The sequence below is a fragment of the Typopeltis vanoorti genome, chromosome 16, assembly GCF_054136105.1.
Source record: "Typopeltis vanoorti isolate ZY-2024b chromosome 16, IOZ_Tvanoo_1.0, whole genome shotgun sequence".
In the NCBI taxonomy this organism is placed as follows: domain Eukaryota; kingdom Metazoa; phylum Arthropoda; class Arachnida; order Uropygi; family Thelyphonidae; genus Typopeltis; species Typopeltis vanoorti.
This window is the reverse complement of record NC_143564.1, coordinates 51,298,776-51,313,400: the sequence shown is the minus strand read 5'-3', so window position 1 is coordinate 51,313,400 and position 14,625 is coordinate 51,298,776.

Here is a 14,625-nt window from a genome sequence, read left to right as displayed (position 1 = left end):
TTATTTCTTTATTTATTAAATCATCTACATGGTGAAAAGACTGTTTCATGTAAATTGAATTGTTTTGTTATGTGAATTACAATGTTCTAAGTAATACGGGTGTTTCCGATTTTATTATTATTATTATTATTATTATTATTATTATTATTATTAGCATCACAAGCCATGTGAGACCTTGTTTTTATGCTAATCGTAAACACCGGAGTTTGCTCTATAGCACTAATAGTTGGATGTTAGATGGATAGAAAGGATTGATTAATATTAGTTTTGAATGCATGTGGAATGCATTTTTGGGAAATATTTACAGAGCTAGTTTTCTGTCAGTCATTGTGACAAAAATATTTGTAAAATCCATCTATTAGAAAAATTTGAGATACTGTATGAAAGGAATAAACTAATAGGAGATGGATTGTTGTTTTGTTTCTTCTGCACTGAATCTAGAACATTGTGGGACTCATCTCAAAAGTAGAAGAATAATATTGTATTCTCTGGCGTATTTATGATATGTTGTGTTAAGCGCAAAGTAAAGAATAAATTGAAAGGGAAAAATCCTTGTTTCTTGTATACTTGGAGATATATTTGTAGAACGTCTATGTTAAGAAAATTTGCGTCTTTATTTGCCAGACGCAAATTGCATCTTATCGAGATATTTGAATTATTGTAGAAAACAGAAAAAATGAAGATGTGCTTGCTAGGTATAAGCCAGTTTTACTAACACTGGAGAACACAAGTTAATAAAAATTCAGATTAGACTGGCTGGACGATAAATTTCTCAAAACATAAATATTGCTCATAAATAAATATCCAAAGTTCGTTTATTAAGAATCGTGCGAAGCATTTTCGTTGCTAAATCCGTGGGTTCAGTTTGTACCTAACTGAAGAAAGTGATTGCCATGCAGAAGCAGAAAGAACCGAGATTTAAGTTATATTATTAATTAATGATATAAAATCAGAGGCTGCAATCAGATGTTACATGTAATGTGCAACTTTGGGGAAAACTGAAAATCAAAAATAAATAATTAAAGGACAAGAATAAAATACATAAGACAAAAGGAAGAAGAAAATCTTCTCTTCATCTTTCTCTCTCTCCTTCCTCCTGAATATTATTTCTTCGATCCTTGTTATGCCGCCCAACATTTAAATGCTTTCAAACAGCTATCAGAGTCGCGCTAAGATATTCAGTTTCCCTAATAATTTCTTTTAAAAGTTCATAATCCTGTGATCGGGCTTGATCGCTGAGAACAGCTTTGCTTGATGTATTTGCACGATTTCAGAATGGTTAATGGCTGTTCCAAAATAAGTTGAAATTTCTGGATTCAAATTAGAATAACATAGGGATATAGATGTATATTTAAGCCATGCTTCACTTTACATTTGTCACGTCCAGCACGCACTTCTGTTAGTCAACTTATTTATGATGAAATATTAGTAATAACGTTAACATATTTACGTTTTAGATAAAACCTTTTGAAAGTGTACTGCGAATATTTTCAGAAAATGTTGTAGGTCTTGCTTAAAACACAGTGATACCAATCCTGGGGTATTTTTATAATAACGTGATCCATAAAGGTTTTCAGAATATGTTATAGACTGTTATCATTATCTGAATAAGGGGCAGTGAGGAAACATGCAAATTTGAACGAATTACTCAAAGAATACAATAACACCCAGATTTTAAAATGAAGAGTAAGAATAGTTGTGTGTCGCATTACCTGCTTTAAGAGACTGTGATTAATATGAATTAATATGAACAATGAAGATAAAGGTCTCCATTGGAATAAAACAGAAACCAGCTAGCTAAATGATACGAAACGTTTATTTAGTTTAAGAAATACCAGTGCAAAAGTCAGCCGGAAATAACGAGTGGATTAAAATAGACACTTTGAAGAAGAAGGAAAATTAGTACTTAGTTCCAGAATTTGAATCAAATAGTAGGTAAGATAAGAAAGGAAATCATGCTTACAGAAGTGGAAGTGAGTTTTGTTAAAACCTAAAATGGCAAAATTGGAAAGATTTTGAGTGAAATGGAGGAGTGCAGTGTAGTGTCATTGGCAAATGAATGAAATGAGTTAAGAACATTGATATATAAAGGAAAGGTGAAGAAAATCTCAGGAAAGTGATTTTTATAGAACTGAATGGGGATTATAAAAGTAATGAAGAATGTTTGAAAATCAAATTTTGTTTTCAAATTTCTGATTCTTCTTCTCAGAAATTCTATAAAGCACACTTTTATAATTATATTCTGAAAGTACTTCCTTAGCTACTCTTTTGATAGCCATTTTAAATTCTGTTTTATCTCTTCAGGCTAACGAAACGTCGTTCATTTTGAAACAGTTCCCTATTGGTTCTCTCTCGTTTCAGGAACTGAACAGTGTAAGTAAATACATGCGTATCAATCACTTAATTTTAAACATTTGATTACCATCGATTAGTTAATTTGGTCTTTTTACGTAATAATTTTTTTTCATATAGCATATATTCCAGTTCTCTGATTGTTGAAAGTCAGAAAGCGCTATTGTATTTTAGCTATTATTTTTAATATAACAATTTGGCTTCCTAAATTTAAAAAAACTAAAAAAAACATACAATTCTTTTCCCTACTATTGAAAAGTTCGCTTAATTTCAGAAATACTTCATTTCTTCATAAGTATCAATGTTTGTTATATGTCGCACTCTTATATTTTCTATCCTGGAGTTATATAATCAAAAAGCCGTTCATAACAATTTGGCTTCAATGTGAGAGTTAAAAAGTATTTAATATTATGTTACCACAGACACTCCGAAAATATTATAGCGTACGTGGAGAGAGAGAGAGAGAGAGAGCAGAGTTACAAGTTAGCCGGTTTCACCCAGAGCTGGCAAGAATTTTCCTCTATGAAACTTGGATTTTTCATCAACAATACAGGCCCGTTGCAAATTTTTCATCAACAATACAGGCCCAAGTTAGCAGACATGGCTTTCTAGCTATAATTAATTATGGAAGAATTCCAGCCAACCAACCAAAGAAGTTTTCGAGTAACGAATGATTCCTTCTTTTACAGAATACACTTTACGATGAATCAGGTACATTTTAATAATGGAAACTGCGTTAATCAAATGTACAGCTATCGAAAACAAGGAAACAAGAAAAATTATCCAGCCTTGGAAAGTACTAAACCATACTTATGTATACTCCGTTGGCATTTTGAGTTATGTCATATTCTAGGATATACATTTAATTACTTAATGTGTCTTCGGGATGAACTCATTTTGCATAGAATTCTGTAAATGTTTAGTTTGATATAACCAATCACATAAAGAACTTTCTTTATTATTATTTATTATTGTTATTATTATTAATATTAAGAGAGACACCAAAGACCACATACTACACGAACCAGCTGTCGTACTTGTTCTTGAATTCTTTCACACACAACATTCAACAACAATCCATTTCGATCACGAACTACTCTATAAGACAAAAATCTAGATTTCACTCCTTTCTTGACGACATTCACTTTCAACATATAAGGATGCCCTCTTGTCCTTTCTCCATTCTCCATAAAATGAAAAATTCATTTCTCATATTACAGACATTATAGGATTTCAAATGAAATCCTGTATGGCCCTTTCAGAAGTTTCTAAGTTTCAAACATATCACTCCTCTTTCTTCTGTCTCAGTCTGTCTTCATAATCGGCATTCCATAGTACCGTACCGATTTCATTTAACACTTCCCTTTGCACTATCTCTCTCTCCACTTTATCAGAATAACAAGATTTAATAGACAAAATCAGATACCATATTGCCATACTCACTCCGAAAATATTAGCTGGCGCACGTTGCAAATGATGAGTTATAAGTTGGTATATGTGAGCTATACACCAATCTCCAATGTTAAATTCTATAGCTATACACCTATATTAAAAAATACGTTTTGACTACATTTATTGAACCTAGTGGAACCACTATTGGCGTGAATGACAATAACATCCGGGAATATTTTCAACCAATTTCTGATACGATGCAACAGGAATATTCTTCCGTTCCTAGCTCATAGCTACCTCCGTAGCGGATGCTGATGACCGCCATTGTCGTCAGGAGCGAATTTAGTATTCTAATTCGTCCCAAAGATGTTAGAAGCGGATTGATGTCTGGACTGTGAGCTAGACTAACACCATGCCATTGTTATTTTGTGAAAACCAGTCTTGGACACAGTGCAATATCGAACGGATTGTTGTAGTGCCGAAACATGCAAGGGTCACAGCCGACGAACTTCCACAGTGTTGGAAGCGCGATGTTGTCCAGAATGTCCAGGTATCATCAGAAGTCATGGTTTTGGGCTCGTTCCCAATTTTGTTTTCCATCTTGACAGTCTGAATGATGAAGTCTTCCAGAACTATTTCCAGGTAATCTCCACATGCAAACACGAACACAAGAGTGAAACGTTTGGAAGAGTGATTCGTCGCTCAACAGAACCCGTTTCCAATCATCTATGGTCCAGGAACGGTTTGAAAGATACCAGTCCAAACGTCGTTTGACGCTGAGGGGGGCGATGATGTGTGTCTTCTTCGCAACAGCTCTGCCGTGGTAACCTAAGGCATGTAACTCCACTGCATTTTCAACATTGATGGCGAGCTCTGACGCTAATGACGTGCGGGATTTTGAGACAGAGCTTGGTGATTTCGGTCCAGTGAGGGATAGAATACAATGGCCTCTCAGGGCGTTTTTCTGCTGTGGTGGCATCATCAACTTTCCATATACGAATGACATAAGCAACAGCGGATTTGGGTATACTCAAACGGTAGCAATGTCACGGACAGAAAGATTACTGATGACTATTATGTGACACGTGACCACCATTCCAAGTTGGAAGTCTGTCAGTTTTTCCCTAGTTTATCCGGGGTATATTTCCTCCTACAAAGCAGGAAAACCGCCCCCTGAACACACGCTTCGACTGACATGGGATACTACCAGGAATAAGGAATAACCAACCTATTCCGCGGGATTATCGGTTACGGAATCTTACGCTGTAAAATGTGTAGGCCTGCGCGTAAAGCATAACATACGATGACGATGATGATATATAGTGAGGAAACTCTGCTGTAGAGACCAAAAATGGAACGGTTTTTAACCACTGCAGGCCTCCAATAAATAAGGAGGTCGTCTCGCATCTGGTGATGAATTTAATCTCTTAACTGGCAATCACAAACATCCATGATCACAGTGGGATTCGAACCACAGCTGTCGGATAGCGGATTCTCTAACCACTCGATCGGCAATTAGTTAAACGCTATAATCACCAATTCCTCATACAATCTCAAAGAACTCAACAGCTATTCAGATCTCGGTGAGTGAGTATCAGTGGTCCTTCAGGTTTTTTCCCTGCTCTGGTAGTACCATGTTCTTCCCATCTATGAAGGACATAAACAACTGGGTTGTTTTCGGTATACTGAGACTGATTTCAATGTCATGGACAGAAAGACCACTGATGTTCCACCCGACTACAATCCCGCGTTGGAAGTCTATCAGTTCAGCTGAATGCGGCAAATTGACGAGTTCCACGATGAAAGAATACGAAGAGCTGATCTGGTTTTCGAGATAAACTACAGTCCTGCAGTCATGGATAGGAAGTCACTTTTCAAGACACATTTCAATTTGTGCTCGATCACTGGTATTGCTCCCGTTATTCGGATTTTGTCTGTATAGTCAATAATATGTGTTTTGTAATATCTCATTTTGTGATATCTGAAATTTAAGTGGGATTCCTGGGATTCATGAAGTTTTTTATAAATATAATGAAAAATGCAGTTGCAGTACATGAAATAATGAAATGCAATAACATTTTTGGACAACGGGTTTAGGAATATTATGAGTTAGTATCATACCGAGGAAACTAACGTCGTGTGTGCGTTGAACAACTTTGTCCGTTTTTTTTTTTTTTTTTTTCAGAAAAGGAGGTCCAAGCTTTCAAGACAAGGATCCCTTCACCTTAATGGAGAGCAGTTAGCTCAGACTGGTGAGGCAGTAAATCATTTATGATTTTTTGATGGTTTCGCGAAAAGAAAGGACGCTAAATGCTCAGGTAAAATAAGCAACTGTGATAGTCTTCTTACAGTGAGATTTGTTAAACCTTTCAGAACATCATTGTATCTGTCCAAAGCTCTCGGCTACTTGCCTTTGGAAATCGAAAAATTCTTGCGTGTTTCTCTACGTCAGTGATCGTTGCTAAACAGATAATGAGGGGAATATACTACTAATATGTTGCCAGCTGATAAAAATCTACGTAGAGCCATTTCCAAACCATGATGATATTTATCATTGGGATAAAAACAACAAGGTTAGAATTTCCTCCATAAAGAACTTTACAATGACAACCGGAGAGCAAGAGCTATGTAAAAATGAAAAGAATGGCACAGCATAGAATATCATGATATACTGTTTCTATGTCATGACTAGTTTTTCCATGCCGTTACATGCATCTCACACTCTTGGAAGATAGCAAAGTGATAAAATGAAGATTATTGAATCTTCATTTTGTTACATGTGCTTGTTTAATGTGATCTTCATGCTAAATATGCTCTTGCTGCTGGAACGAAAATTTTATTTTTTCCGATTGCGAAGAAACAAGTATCTTCGCCCAGTTTTATTTTTTGAACGACAAAATGTTTCGATTTTTTAAAAAAACCAGAACATTCTGGTTTTTACTGCTACAGTCCCTATAAAGTTTGACCAAATATCCCAGTTTATTTGTTTTAGTTCTTCTTTTCCTTCTTATGTGAAATTCAGGATTGGATTCTTAAAGAAATTTCAACTTTCAACACAACGTGTCAATGAACAACAGAAATGAAATTGTTAATCGAAATTAAATCTTTTATTAAGCAATTTGCTCTAGAACATTCTTTCCTTTGTTCATACTGGGGGGGGTGGGGGGGGGGGGGGGTGGGGGGGGGGGGGGGTGGGGGGGGGGGGGGGTGGGGGGGGGGGGGGGTGGGGGGGGGGGGGGGTGGGGGGGGGGGGGGGTGGGGGGGGGGGGGGGTGGGGGGGGGGGGGGGTGGGGGGGGGGGGGGGTGGGGGGGGGGGGGGGTGGGGGGGGGGGGGGGTGGGGGGGGGGGGGGGTGGGGGGGGGGGGGGGTGGGGGGGGGGGGGGGTGGGGGGGGGGGGGGGTGGGGGGGGGGGGGGGTGGGGGGGGGGGGGGGTGGGGGGGGGGGGGGGTGGGGGGGGGGGGGGGTGGGGGGGGGGGGGGGTGGGGGGGGGGGGGGGTGGGGGGGGGGGGGGGTGGGGGGGGGGGGGGGTGGGGGGGGGGGGGGGTGGGGGGGGGGGGGGGTGGGGGGGGGGGGGGGTGGGGGGGGGGGGGGGTGGGGGGGGGGGGGGGTGGGGGGGGGGGGGGGTGGGGGGGGGGGGGGGTGGGGGGGGGGATGCAGCTTTCGGGGAGATAGAGAGATAAATTTGGTACTCCTTCTTCGAGCTCTCTTGCGGGGAGGGATTGGAGTGGTAGCATTTTCTTCACTGGGACTGGCTGACGTTGATGGGAATGGTTCTGGGTATTTGGTTTGTTCAGTAAAGGTTCTGGACGTGGTATTCTATGTTCCTGTTGCTCTCCTGCTGTGTGAGCCAATTGGTTTTTCAACCCAAAATACTTTTGCAGAACATTTAAATATGCTTTTTTTTCATTTGCATGTTTATTTCTTATTTTTAAAATGGCACTCATTTCGTCATCGAGTGTGTACAATTCACGCTCCTCTGGTGATTGGAGAAGCGTAAATTTTTTAAACATATTCATTTTCTAATAAGTGAAGTCAATAAAGGAACAATGATACTGCCTAATAATGGGAACAGTGCCCCTCCGTGCTGTAAAACCAATTTTCTTCTGGTTATGAAGGGAAGCGATTTGTTACTTAGTGCTCTTATAATTTTTTTTTCCTTCGTAGGCGTGACTTCTGTTTTTTTTGTAGTGGAATATTTCCACATAAAACATTTTTGCAGATTTCACAGAGTGTGGTGATTTGGCTGGAGGTGCAATGTTTTAAAGCATCATTTGCTTGTTTGGGAGAGGAATGAGATAAGTACTTGATGAGATATTCATAGCGTTTGAGTCTATCAGCCATTCAGGGATAAATACTGTATTGGGTTCTTCTCCTGGCAAAATCCGTGACCTCAAGCGTAAAATATCAGGTGTTTCCTGTCTAAAGTCTAAAACTAAATATGAGTGGGGTTCGCGTGTTGCATCTTTATAAATCTGAACTAACACGTTCGTTTGTCCTGGAAATACTTGGGAAGCTAAATGAGAAAACTGCAAAGAGTCTCGGGGATTTTTAAAAGCAATAACATAATGGCTATTGAGAGAAATTGTACGAAAATGTGTTCCTTTACAGAATAAATTTTGTGTCAGTAGAATGACACTAAGGTTACGGTGATGTGAACCTTTTATGAATACATCAGCTATTTCCGTGCTGTCCTCAGCCTGGTGAACCAAATCATCGATTATGAGTAAATTTCTCACATTAGAATCAAATTCAGGTAACTTTAAACCATTCACGAATTCTATATTGGTAAATTTTTTAAATTTATCTCGATTTTCACTGTAACAGTAAACGATTCGTTCCAGTGGTGGTTTGATTAGTTGATTACAATGTTCTATGAGAGACAACACGAATGTTGTTGTTCCTGACTGAGTAGCTCCCGAAATTATACATGTAAATGGATGCATGAACATATCGAAAATGATAACATAATAAGACTGCGATTATTTTTATATAATCAGAGATCATGTAAAAACAAATAGATACTTGTTTTAATATAAAAAAAATCTCCTTGTCAACATTTTTTTTTTCACAGTCACCATGTAATCATGCCAAGACGAATTTTCTTTTTTAATTCTAAGAAAAAAAAAGCTATTGTGGAATAATAGTAACAATAACATTGATGTAAAAATGTACAAGAGAAGGGCGACACTGCAAATCATCGTGTTGGGAAACAACCATGGATTTTTACCTACCAGGTAGAATGTTGTTTAGTTTTCTGTCCCATAGATGGCATCTTTTGCTTATGGGGTATGTGAGTGTAAGGAATTATCCTTTAAAATACCCACAGGGAAAAGTGCATGTGTCTGTTGACACTATGCGCTTCGCAAAAGTGTATGGACGAAATCTTTTTGTTACGGAGGTCGTTTTGAGTTGACAGCTCCATTTGTCTCTGTGGACAGAAAATGGTACAGGAATTTGGATGTTTTGTGGCTCACCCCTTACTGCTGCAATCATAGATTCCAGATTAATCTCAGTGGCCACGTGAGAATTTAAAGTAATGCCTTTGCATTTGGTCACAATCTCCCCCACCCCTGCGTTCTGTAGGAATAAGATTTGGGGCCTGTGGTAACAAACTCAACAATAAAGTCACCGTCGAGTTCGTCATCTAGCTCCCCAAGGTAGTGACCAATGGACGGTGAGTAATCGCCCGGTTTTTCAATGAAAATGACAGAATCAGTTCTGTGTATAAAAACCGTCTTTGCAAAGGTTCCATGACCTCGTATAACTGTATCCTACCGTAGGCAGCTACAAATGAGGAGATGACAGCATTCCCTTTCCTATTTTCAGGCTTAGTGCCTTCAATAGGAGAGTAAGCAACCATCATCTGCTCTTCTGAAACTAACCTGGCATCTTGGATAACTTTACTGTTATCTAAAAAAAGTTAGAGGTCTTCATAAGAGGAAATCACCTGGGTCTGAGTTCTTAACATTCTCATGCCAAGCCTTCCCCATAGAGAATTCAAACAAAGCTTAGCAAGTGAACATTTACCAGGGTTTTTACTAATGTGTTCATTATTTAACATAACACCTTACCTTAGCAAAAACTCGTCCAGATAAGCCTGTCGGTTTTGATCTTCAGGCCATCCAGATGCTTCCTGTTTCAGCTTCAGAAAGGTATCAATATAGTGAGCAAAGAAATTTTCTTCCCCTTCAAATTTTTGAGAAAAATGCCACACCTTGTAAAATTCAATAACTTTATAACCGCGAGAACGTGCTAAATCTAATTCTGGACTGCGCCAATAACCTGTAAATGATCGGTCCGTATGAGAGCATAATGGGGCCATTTCGGAAGCACACTTTCCACACAGGGGGGAAGATTAATTTTTCGTTAACTGTGATGGGCAAAACCGGTAAAAAGAGATCAGTAGGTGCTTCCACTTTTGCATGGCAAATACCAAAGTATACCCCAGGAGAATAGTCGAAAATTATCGATAATAACTTCGGGATGCCCCATAGGAAATACCTGGTATTTCATTACCCATGGATAAAGGCTATTGAAGTCCAAATAGCGAATAACTTCCCTTTCTGACTGAATTTTGCGATGCATTTTGTAGCAGTCGGTTCTGCCACCATGCAGAGTACTACGAGGTAATATGGGATCTGGAATATTAAGAGCAGCAATAAAGTTTTTCGAGGCTGTGTTTTCAGAAATTTCTGCATTAAACTGACATTCCCAAATTGAGAACGTCGAATCCTTTGCTACAAAAGAAGTTTTCGCGATCCTTCGTTTGCTCAAAAAGAAATCATGTCAGTGTTTCTGTATGGTTGGAATGTATTTGGCCTGTAACACTTTTGACAACCGTGGAAGAAGCAACCGTAAAAATCATAAAATGCTTCCACATTTCCCATCGACAAAATAAGGTCTGATGCGGACTCCCCCCCCACAGAACGTGCATGTTGTATGGTTATGTTGTTCTTGCCATTTGAGCCGAGCCAAGCCAAAGCCTTTCGACTTTGCACGTTTGCCCCTATGTAACCCTGAGCAGGAAGTATGGGCAATGTATTAGGTTTCAAAAAGTTTTGGAGAAATACTCTCAAACATACTCCTGCAATTGTAATGTCATGGAGAAAGGGATCAATCTGGGTGAGCTGTATGAAGAGAGTGCGAAAAGTGTTGCAACTGCTCACAAAACACGCACGTCATCTTTCGTATAAGCTAAAAGTTCCGCTTTCAGACAGTATTCAGTGTCTAGCCGATTTTCGTACCAAGTCTCGAACTCTGTACGAGTTTCTTTATTCATAAATTCCGGCTGGAAATATGATTTTTAGGGGATGACTCCACGATAATCCAGAGAATCGGATGTATGAAACTTACGAGGAAAGAAACCCTTACGAACTTCTGGGAGATCGAACATGGCAGGCAGTTTCCTAAGAACGACACTAACGTAGGAAAAACTGTCAAGAAATATAATGTTTAATGGGTCATAATAGATAGCAAGTATCTTCGATCCGTCAAACACTACACGGGGTTGGAAATTTTTTGAAAAAAGATATTCCAAAATGAAGTACCCATCAAAACCACGAAAATTGTGTGCAATTACACAGACATTTTCGTATTTTGGTTTGACAGTCCGAAGGATCCTACCATCTTGTCCCTGTTTCATGATATTCTTGACAGAAAACAGCTCATATAGGAATTAACCTACACAGTTTTCACCCCAGAACTCGCGTTCATGACTACCAAAATCAGCTATACATAATACTGGTACATGAAGATGATTTTTAGCTATAGTTTGTGTCAAAAAAAAACATAGAAACTTGTTTATTTGAGACCTCCGATTTCTTCACAAAGCATTTCTGTTTTGGGTGAACTAATTTACAGTGTGTGCAGAAATTTTCAGGTGGTCAAACGTGGCTTTTATCTGTAGAGAAAGTAGCCAAACATTGTCTGCAACGATGGATTTTTGAACAAATATTATTTTGTATGTGCAAATTCAGACATTCGTTGCCATAGAAAAATCTATTGCATAAATTGCACAAAAGAAGGTTCTGCACACTATGACTGGCATTTGTGCGACAGGGTATGCACACATTTTTACATCTATGCATTTGCAATTTGATAGAAGTGCTGTATGTCCAAAAGCAACTGGGGAAATAATAGCTATTCCCAAAGAGAGCTGCCACACTACGCACAAAATCATAATGCTGATTGCGGTATAAAAGACAGATCTGTTTACTTGCATTTGGTCCCCGAAATACCACAGAAAAATCAGCATCTGATGAAAAAATTACGATTTGGTATTCTGGAGTCAAATGCTTTTGAAAGAGATCTACTTCTGGAATACCACAAGAAATGAGCAGAACCCCTGCAATTTTGTGAAGAGTTAAAGCCCTCTTTGTATCTGCTTACAATCTAAACGCACTTGTCTGTATGTTTGGGCATAATCGGTGTCTGCAGAAACACCCAGAACAAGTGCTCGGGCCATGCAAAGATTGTCTTTGTTAATTTCCACAATAGCTTTTTTTATTTTCACAAATTCATCAAGGCTAAGCAGTGTTCTTCTTTTAACATTGATTTTACTACCACCACCACTCCCACTGTTACTTATATTGATAAGTATGACGTCGATAATCAGATCATTTGCCAAAAGAAACTCACGTTTCGATTGGGTGACAGCATAAAAAGCATCAACTATCCTTTGGATAGTTAGTTCAGAAAGCAACATGAATGGTAAGTTTATGTTGCTTTCTAAACTGGATGCAATAATACCTAACCGAACGTGAGAAAAAGTTCCAGAACCCGATAAATGCTGAATGATCTCATTAACCATATCTCGAAATATATCAAAAAAACACTCTGGTGAAAAGAGTTCCAGATCACGAAATCGAACTTGATACTCCAATTGTCGAGTTTGATACTTTATAGATTTACGTGATCGGGCCACCGAAATAGTATAAAAGTCCCTGTAGAGTGAGGGTTCAATAGTTGTAGAAGTAGAGAGTTTAGTTTCACATCCAGTAACTGAATGTGAATCATAAATTTTGGGGAGGGTCGCAACTTCCCCCAGCCACACCAGCGATTGTTATATTAGAATTAATACCATGTCCTGTGGTTTGTGCATTTTCGCAACCATTTTCTCCAGTCAAATCTACCTCTACAATGGTGGGTTGATGAATGAATATATTCCCATTACCATCAATAAACTGAATAACAGATGATCGTTATTAAAAAAAAAAATAAAAAAATTACTTTCTAGATTTCAGAAATATCATTTAGAAATAAAAACTCAAGAAGATTTTAGCAATTTCAATACTACATAAGAGTTTCACTAACACACTTTTACTAAACATCACCCCTCAAAAATTTTCCCCCAAAAATCCTAATAACCAAAAAATAAATTAAATGTTATATATAATGACTTATGGGATTTCACTTAACACAAAACATATTGCATATCATGAACATGATTTTTATTTTTCCATTGCAAAACCACCTTATAACATTATAGACAAATCGCTAATATAGTCACTAAAATTCACATGACATTGCTATAAAATGACAAAATTAACTTACCTTTTCTCCAGAAAAACTCATTTTGAAACTATAATAATCTTCTGAATGCATACAAAATTTACCAATACTAGAAACTCAAACAAATAAAACGTGCGACCCTCGAGTCTATTTATAAAAAATTAGAACCAATGGAAAACGAATAATCACATCATGTGACAATGAATAACTTAGTTCTCAACGATCACACAAGGTCAAATTACGAACCTTTGCTACCCATCAGAAAGTTGACTAATACACATCCCTGAGAAAAATTTTACCTTTGAAGTAACCGCTATCAATACGGGTAAGAAAAGAACGATGACCGACTTATCGGAAATGAGTCACTCAGTTATCTACAAACAAGGTTAATGAAAATTAACAGTGTTGGAAAATAATTCGCAAATAAATTCTACTTACAGAAATAGGTTAAGAGCACAAGGAATCGAAGGTAAAATTAGTTATATTGATAATTTCCAAACGGAAACAAGAGTTCGAAACAAAACACACGATTTCTCACCTACATACAACAAAATGCGACCGGATAAGATAGATACCTTACAGATAAGACTTAATGAGAAATATACAGTGTTGGAAAATAAATTCTCATATACTTTATATATTTATTAATTCTGCTCAGTTATTCTGTTAGAATATGACCTGTAAAAGTAAAATACAGAAAATAACGAATCAATTGAAAAAAAAAACTAATAATAATAATTTCACTTGTCAGAATTCCATACTCTAACAGCAATCGGAATTCGAAACCGGATATAACACTTACCCTAAACAAAACGGCACATTGAGTTTCCCACCAAGCTCGGGCAACTTTAAGATAAGACTTAATGAGAGATATTCAGTGTTGGAAATAAATTCACATATACTTTATATATTTATTAATTCTGCTCAGTTATTCTGTTAGAATATGACCTTTAAAAGTAAAATACAGAAAATAACCAATCAATTTGAAAGAAAAAATAAAATAATAATTTCACTTGTCAGAATTCCATACTCTAACAGCAATCGGAATTCCAAACCGGAAATAACACTTACCCTAAACAAAACGGTGCATAGACTTTCCCACCAAGGTTGGGCAACAGTGGGAAAGAATTAATACAGAGAACCAATCGGATACTAAAGTAAATTAAGCAGTCCACTAGCTTTTCTGGTTATTTACAGAAATATCTTTCAACTCCTATGTTTTGTGTGTTTTGTGGTGTGAATATATGTTAGCCACAGTAACCTATAATGAAAAAGTGAGATGTCTTTTCAGACTTGTGTTTGTGTTCTGTGAATATATGTTAATCAACAATTTGGAATATTCAGAAAACCTAGATGTTCCCATTCTGGAAT